The sequence below is a fragment of the Triticum urartu genome, unplaced genomic scaffold, assembly GCF_003073215.2.
Source record: "Triticum urartu cultivar G1812 unplaced genomic scaffold, Tu2.1 TuUngrouped_contig_9024, whole genome shotgun sequence".
Classification (NCBI taxonomy): domain Eukaryota; kingdom Viridiplantae; phylum Streptophyta; class Magnoliopsida; order Poales; family Poaceae; genus Triticum; species Triticum urartu.
In genome coordinates this window covers 2,577-9,718 of record NW_024120032.1, presented here as the reverse complement: position 1 = coordinate 9,718, position 7,142 = coordinate 2,577, and the positions used below count along the sequence as shown (strand labels likewise).

Genomic DNA, 7,142 nt, shown 5'->3' with positions numbered 1-7,142 from the left:
GGCTTTGCCGTCGGCGGCGGACGGCAAAGATTAAAAACTTTGCCTACAGTGGCGGACGGCAAAGGCCTGCCATGTAGTGACGTCGGCTGACATCACTCGGTGGACGGCAAAGGCCTTCCGAAGTTTGCCGTCAGCGGCGGACGGCAAAGGCCTGCCCTTAACCACCTAACGGAGTAACAGCGCATTTATTGCCGTCTGCATCTTTGCCGTCCGCTGCTGATGGTAAAGGCTCCTTTGCCGTCAGCCGCCCGAAGCAGATGGCAAAGTACCTCTTTGCCGAACCTTACATTGTCGTCACCTTTTGCCGTCCGCGGCGGACGGCAAAGACCTTTGCCGTCAGCCATCCATGCCTTTGCCGTTTGCCGTGGCAGATGGCAAAGTAGCTGATTCCTGTAGTGGTTCTTCTACTCTAAAGCCAACTGACTGGAAGTTGGCATATATGTGCCTAAGGCAATATCTTTGTGGGGATTGAGGAAATACTTCATTAATTACTTTAAGAAGGCCCTGTTGTTTGATTACATAAGCTAGTAATAAGATAACTATAGCAGCATGGCTATGTGCATAAGAATAATATAGAGTCAGAGAAAATACCTTCTGCCTGTCAGACATGGTGGTGTAGTTCCCAAACTGGTTGTTGTGCTAATGCAGACTCTAAGTTGGTTTAGAAACCAGGTCCAGCTAGGCCCATCCTGTTTGTCAACCACCCCAAAAGCAATTGGGAACACATTGTTGTTCATGTCTCTCCCATTTGCTGCCAATATCTGCTGGACTGTGGATAACTTGATGAAGCAATCATCAAGTCCTACATAAACAGAGATACTTAGGGACAAATTGCATAACTTACTTACATTTCAAACCGGATTACATGACTGATATTTACCTATGAAAGGACTACAACTAGCAAGGAATCCATCTTTTAATGCCTGGAGGTAGTAGAACATGTACTTGAACCTTGGTGTGGGGGCTGGGTTCAAAGGATCCTCAAAATTTGTCACTATGCACTTGCTTCTAGGGTCTGTGTCAAGCACACATTGTAGGTAGTCCCTCAACCTCAGATATTGCTTTCTATGATCACCTTGCACAACATCAACAACCATCAGTCTTGCCCTATATGCCAAACTCCTAGGTACATGCACCCCAAACTTCTTTTTAGTATGTTTGAGAACTATCTCTGCATCAGCCTTTACATTTGATCTAATTATGTCCTCCACAGCTTCTGCAACTCATTTTGTAGTAACCTTTGTACTCTCTCCACAAGCTCCACAACTATGATCCATGTGACACTTCTTGATTGTGAATGTATCTTCATGGGCTACTTTGGATGCAGTCATGAAGAATTCACATCCATTCTTCCTCTCTCAGAACCAAACAATAACCCTTGATGGTTCATTCCTATGGTACTAAAATTTTCTCAAAGTCCTAACATGAAAATTTCTCAAAGCCTTTCTAAACTCATACACATTGGTGAAGCAAAGGTCCTTGCACATATGCTCATGTGCATCAGGTAGCTTTGGGTCATACCATTTCCTCTCTTTCTTCTTCTTCAATCTTCTCTTCCTTCCAGAAGGTAGTCTTGGAACCTCTCCATCTAAGTCAGAAATGCCCACATCACCAGGGAATTCATCAGCTTCAGGTACAAAATCTTGAAACTTGGGGATCTCTGGCTGACTGTGAGCTCTGGAAGTAGGACCTGGATTTGATGCTGCTCTTCTCATGGGCTTCAGTTTCTCAGGTCTGCCTTTTGCCACAACTCTCTCCTCTCCACTGTCAGCCTCTTTCTCCTCCTGCCAAAACTCTGAAACATCATTGTCATCATCAAACTGTGGTATGTCTTCTATAGCATCTATTTCTTCTTCATTTCCAATATTTTCTTCACCTCTCTTCCAAGCCTTGTAAGACGTATTTATCCCTCTATAGTCACCCATATCAATCTCAAAGTCTGAAGATGATTTGTCAATATCATCATCCTCTTCACCACCAGCATGTCCATCATCTCCACCATGGGCTTCTGAAATGTTCAAGTAACAGCTCTGTTGTGTGTTCAAATTAACCTCAAGAGGGTGGACCACTCCATCTTGTGACAGACTTAACACAAAACCAGGACCCCCCCCCCACTGGACTGCCTATTGGAATTTGTTCTTCACAAACATTGTGAGCCATGTTACATTCAACATCTATATCTTCATTTGCCTTGGCCACAATGATATTCAGCACTGTGAAATCAAAGTGGTCTATCATTTCTTCAACTGCATCTTGACTGTCCAGAAGCAATAAACCTTCCTCTCCAATCCCTTGTTCTTTTACCCAATACATGTAGCCATCTCACGCATAGCCTTCAGTTTCAGTAAGTGCTATCAAGTTCAGAAAAGTGATGTCTGAAACAGAAAACCTCCTTTTCATGTTATCTCTGCCCTGGAAATGCAGCCTCACCTCCCAAATTTCATCATCCAGCCTGCATTACATAATATGTTATTTGAAAAGCCTAACTAAGTGTTTTTTGCTACAAAATTCAGCGCACACTAAGTGTAAAGTACAGTAAGGAATCTGAATCCAACAAATGCTTCTCTGAATCCACCATGCATTTCTACTCAATCTAACTAATCCTTCAGTGCAAAATGATACTGGTGCATCCAACACATGCCACAGAGTGTTTCCTCAACTTTGATTTAGTGCATGTTCATGTTCTAAGATGAATCACAGTAGCATCAACCTAGGGTTTGGTCAAAAAACTAACTAAATTATGCTCTATTTTTTGAACTGAACAAGCAGAAATGTAGAAGCTATTGAAGGAGCTCATCAAGAGAAGAAAAACAAACTTACTCCACCCCTCCAAATGCAGAGGCCCAGTGCTGGTAGTTGGCCGGATCTGCCTGCACAGCGCCAGCAAGAGACCTCGCCGCTCTATACTCAAGAGAGAACTGGCAATCCTCAGGCGATGGCGGTGCAGCCTGTGGTGTAGGAGCCTATGTCAGAGGTGCAGCCTGTGGTGTCCGTTGTGGCGGCGGCGGCGCCGTCGACTGGGTTGCGAAGCTACCGCTCCCCGGCCAGTTGTCAACCTCTCAGTACTCTCCACCTCCATCCCCCCGTCCACCTTCACCTGCTGAATGGCCGCCATCGACTGGTTTCTCCGCCACCGACGCCATCGGCTAGGTCGAAGAGGGAGGCGCGAGGGAGAGAGAGCGAGACATTGAGGGGGGAACATAGGAACGGCTCGTCCGTCTTGACCTGGTCAGGACAGCTCATGCACCCTAACGGCCATCACCCGCGCGCCGTCAACCCTGTGGCCGACAAAACCCTGACGGGCGGGCCCCACATGTCATAACCCCGCTTAAAATGTAACCATTCGGCCACTTGGGTTTTTTGGAACAGCCCACCACTTTTGTGGTAGTTTTTTGAAAAATTAAAAAAACGGTAATTTTTCGGAACGATAGCCTGTAATGTGGTAGTTTTTTTATATTCACTCCACTTGAAAAAGAACAGTGACCGCTTGCTTCTAGGTCGATCGTGATCTCATATTTGTGTCCCCGTCCGTGTAAAACTTCACAATCATCATTTGCTTAATCATATGTTGCCTCCAAACAACCAAACCAATTCATGGACATGTCTACTTTCTCACCACCATCACTTCACGACGATTTTGGCAAAGAAGCCTCCAGCACCTTCAACTCCTTCCTCGCCATCTTCGGCAGTGCGCTCCCAACAAATCTGACGCCGCAATCAAGAACAAGAGTTCGACATGATCTATGTTTAACTCCGAATTTTAATCGCGTGCCATTGATGCAGTTATCGCGGTGCTGAGCATCTTGGGAACCGTCGCCATAGCCTGCTTCATGTACATGTGCGTCAGGAAGAGCGCCCCCCCCGCCATCAACATCAACACGACAACTATGCCAGCTGCGGTGGCTGCGCCTGGGAGCATGGTGCTCTACGCGGTGGTGCCGGACTCCTAGATACGGGACGCCACCGTGGAGAGGTTCCTCAAGGAGATCGCGGGGGAGAAGTCCATCCAGTTCACCCCGCAGCAGCTCTCGAGCTTCACCAACAGCTACTCCGCCCGGCTCGGCGCCGTCTATAAGGGCACAATGGCGGAGCTATGCTGGGGCTAGGGGGCCGATGCTGTTAGGATAAGCTCCACCACACGTGAGTGTGTGCTAGTTCTAGTTTGTTTTTGCTTAGAATAAGCAATGCATCACTGTTGATGTGATGTACACATGCAGCATGCACGTAGAAGTAGAGAGGGGGCCGAGTCTACACACGATCGCCCCCGTCCTGTTCTTTCTGTTTTGCTCCTCCCGGTCAGCGTGGCACGCGTGCGAGCTGGAAGTCGTGGGATGGCGCGGCATCTCCGGATCGCAGCGGGCTGGCCGGGTTAGTTAGCTAGGTAGATCTTGTAACAGAATAACCAAGAGAAAGAGAACATGGAAAAGCTGGGGAGTCCGCCCGGTGCAAAAACACACTGTCTTCTTCTTCCTCTCATCGATCTCTCTCTCGCCCTACTTGATCGCCTCGACAACGACAATTGGTATCAGAGCTACGGGTGTTTGATCCTTGGCGTGGTGGCCGTGTTTGATCCGCCGTGGTGATGTCTGGTGACGAGTCGGACGGGAAGAACAAGAGCGGCGGCAAGTCGTCGCCGAGGACGCCTTCATCCAAGGCGTCGCTCGCTCGCCTCACCGACGACGGCAGCGGCGAATATCGGGTGGTGGAGCGCGTCGTGCGAGAGGAGTCAGGGGCTTCCATGATGCTCACGCGCACGAATTATCAGGAGTGGGCGTTGGTGATGCAGGTCAAGCTGCAGGTTGCCCGCGTCTGGTCCGCGGTGACCAACGACGACGCCGACGAAAATGACGACCGGTGCGCGCTGAGCATTATACTCACCGGCGTTCCGCCGGAGATGCTGCGCGTGCTGGCCGCCAAAGACACGGTGAAGATCGCGTGGGAGACAATCAAAACCATGCGGATGGGCAGCGAGCGTGCACACGAGGCCAAGGCGCAAGTGCGCCGGCGGGAGTTCGAGGATCTCCGCTTCAAGGACGGGGAATCCATCGAGGACTTCGGGCTGCGGCTCTCCGCCCTCGTCGCCGACCTGGAGTTGTACGGCGACTCCGTCACCGAGCACAAGGCGGTGCAAAAATTCCTCCGAGTGGTGCCGCGAAGGTACCGTCCGATGGCCATGGCGATCGAGTCCTTGATCGATCTGAAAACGCTGTCGATTGAGGAGCTCGTCGGCCGCTTCTCTGCCTGCGAGGACAACTACGAGCTCGACGACGGCACGCAATCCTCCGGTCGCCTTCTGCTCACACATGAGGACTGGTTGGCCCGAGAGAAGCTGGGCGCTGGTGGCGGTTCGTCGTCTGGCGGCGGCGGCAACAATGGGAAGAACAAGTCACCTGCAAAAGGTAAGCCGCCTGGCGGCGGCAAGGGCGCGTCGGGAGCGGGCACAAGTGCCTCCGGCGGTAAGAAGAAAAAGGGCAAATGTCATCACTGCGGGATCCCAGGTCATTGGAAGAAGGAGTGCCGCACGTGGCTTTGGGAGCAAGAGCAGAAGGGAAGGAACGAGCAGGCGCACCTGGCCCAGGCGGGCGAGGATCATGATCAGGGCCTGCTCATGGCCGTGGTCACCACTGTCACCACGCCGGAGATTGTGGCACCACAAGCTGTCTTTCTCAATGAAGATAAGGTAATCCATGTCCCCTCGCCCGAGGGCCTCTGGTACTTTGACACTGGCGCTTCAAGTCACATGACAGGGGACAGAACCGTGTTCGCCATGCTCGACGAGAGCGTGCACGGCACTGTCAAGTTCGGCGATGGGTCGCATGTTGCCATTCAAGGGTGCGGCTCTGTCGTGTTTCGCTGCCAAAGTGGGAACCAACGAGCACTCGCGGGCGTCTTCTTCATCCCGAGCCTGCGAAGCAACATCATCTCCGTGGGACAGCTGGACGAGGGCGGCTGCTCTATCACCATTGAGAGCGGCATCATGTCAATACGTGATCCGGCGTGGCAAGTCCTCGCACGGGTCAGACGGTCCGGCAGCCGGCTCTACACAGAGCGCCTCATCATTGACGCTCCTGCCTGTCTGATGGCCCAAGGAGATGATGCAACCTGGAGGTGGCACGCATGCATGGGACACCTGCACTTTCGAGCACTCCGCACCATGTCTACGAAGCAGATGGCGCGTGTCATGCCCGTCATTGATCGTGTGGAGGAATACTGTGATGGATGTGCACTTGGGAAGCAGCCCCATTTCCTCAGGCAACTACATACCGCGCAGAGCGCGCACTAGAGCTTGTGCACACGGACCTTTGCGGGCCGATCGAGCCAACCACACCCGCAGGTAACCAGTATTTTCTGCTGATAGTTGATGATTTCAGTCGCTACATGTGGGTAGAGCTCCTGAAGTCCATGGACGAGGCATTCCAACGCTTCAAAAGGGTCAAGGCTTTGGCAGAAGCAGACGGCCGGTGCAAGTTACGCGCCTTCCACTCAGATCGCGGGGGGGAGTTCAACTCCGGTGAATTCAAGGCGTACTGTGAGGAGATCGGAGTCAAGCATTACACCACGGCCCCTTACTCACCTCAGCAAAACGGGGTAGTGGAACGGCGAAATCAAACCGTGGTGGAGATGGCTAGGTGCATGTTGAAGAGCATGAGCATGCCGTCGTTCTTCTGGGCAGAAGCAGTCAAGACAGCCGTCTACATTCTGAACCGCGCCCTCACACGCAGCCTGGATGGTGTCACCCCATATGAGGCGTGGCACGGCCGTAAACCCAGCGTGCATCATTTGCGTACGTTTGGGTGCACGGTTCATGTCAAGAGAGTCGGGCCGGGGATCAACAAGTTGAGCGATCGTTCGACGCCGATGGTCTTTGTTGGCTACGAGGAGGGATCCAAGGCCTACAGAGTGTACAACCCTGCGACGAAGAAGGTTCATCTCACGCGGGATGTGGTCTTTAGGAAAGCAGGTCGTGGACGTGGAGCGCTCAGAGCACGGGCGCGAGCGTGACCGCTCCAGCAACTTTCAGCGTGGTTTACACCACGGGGAAAGGAGTGCACGAGCTGGACAGTGGCGCGGCATCCCCAACGCCCTCGCCACCTGCCAGCCCCAAGACCCCGGCGCAAGCATCGTCAGTGGCATCGTCCTCG

At 52.0% G+C, this 7,142-nt stretch overlaps 1 pseudogene; it reads left to right on the top strand.

Annotated features, from left to right (window-relative positions):
• The first annotated feature begins 3,520 nt into the window (after nucleotides 1-3,520).
• Nucleotides 3,521-4,106, top strand: LOC125532093 (annotated as a pseudogene).
• Nucleotides 4,107-7,142: the final 3,036 nt, after the last annotated feature.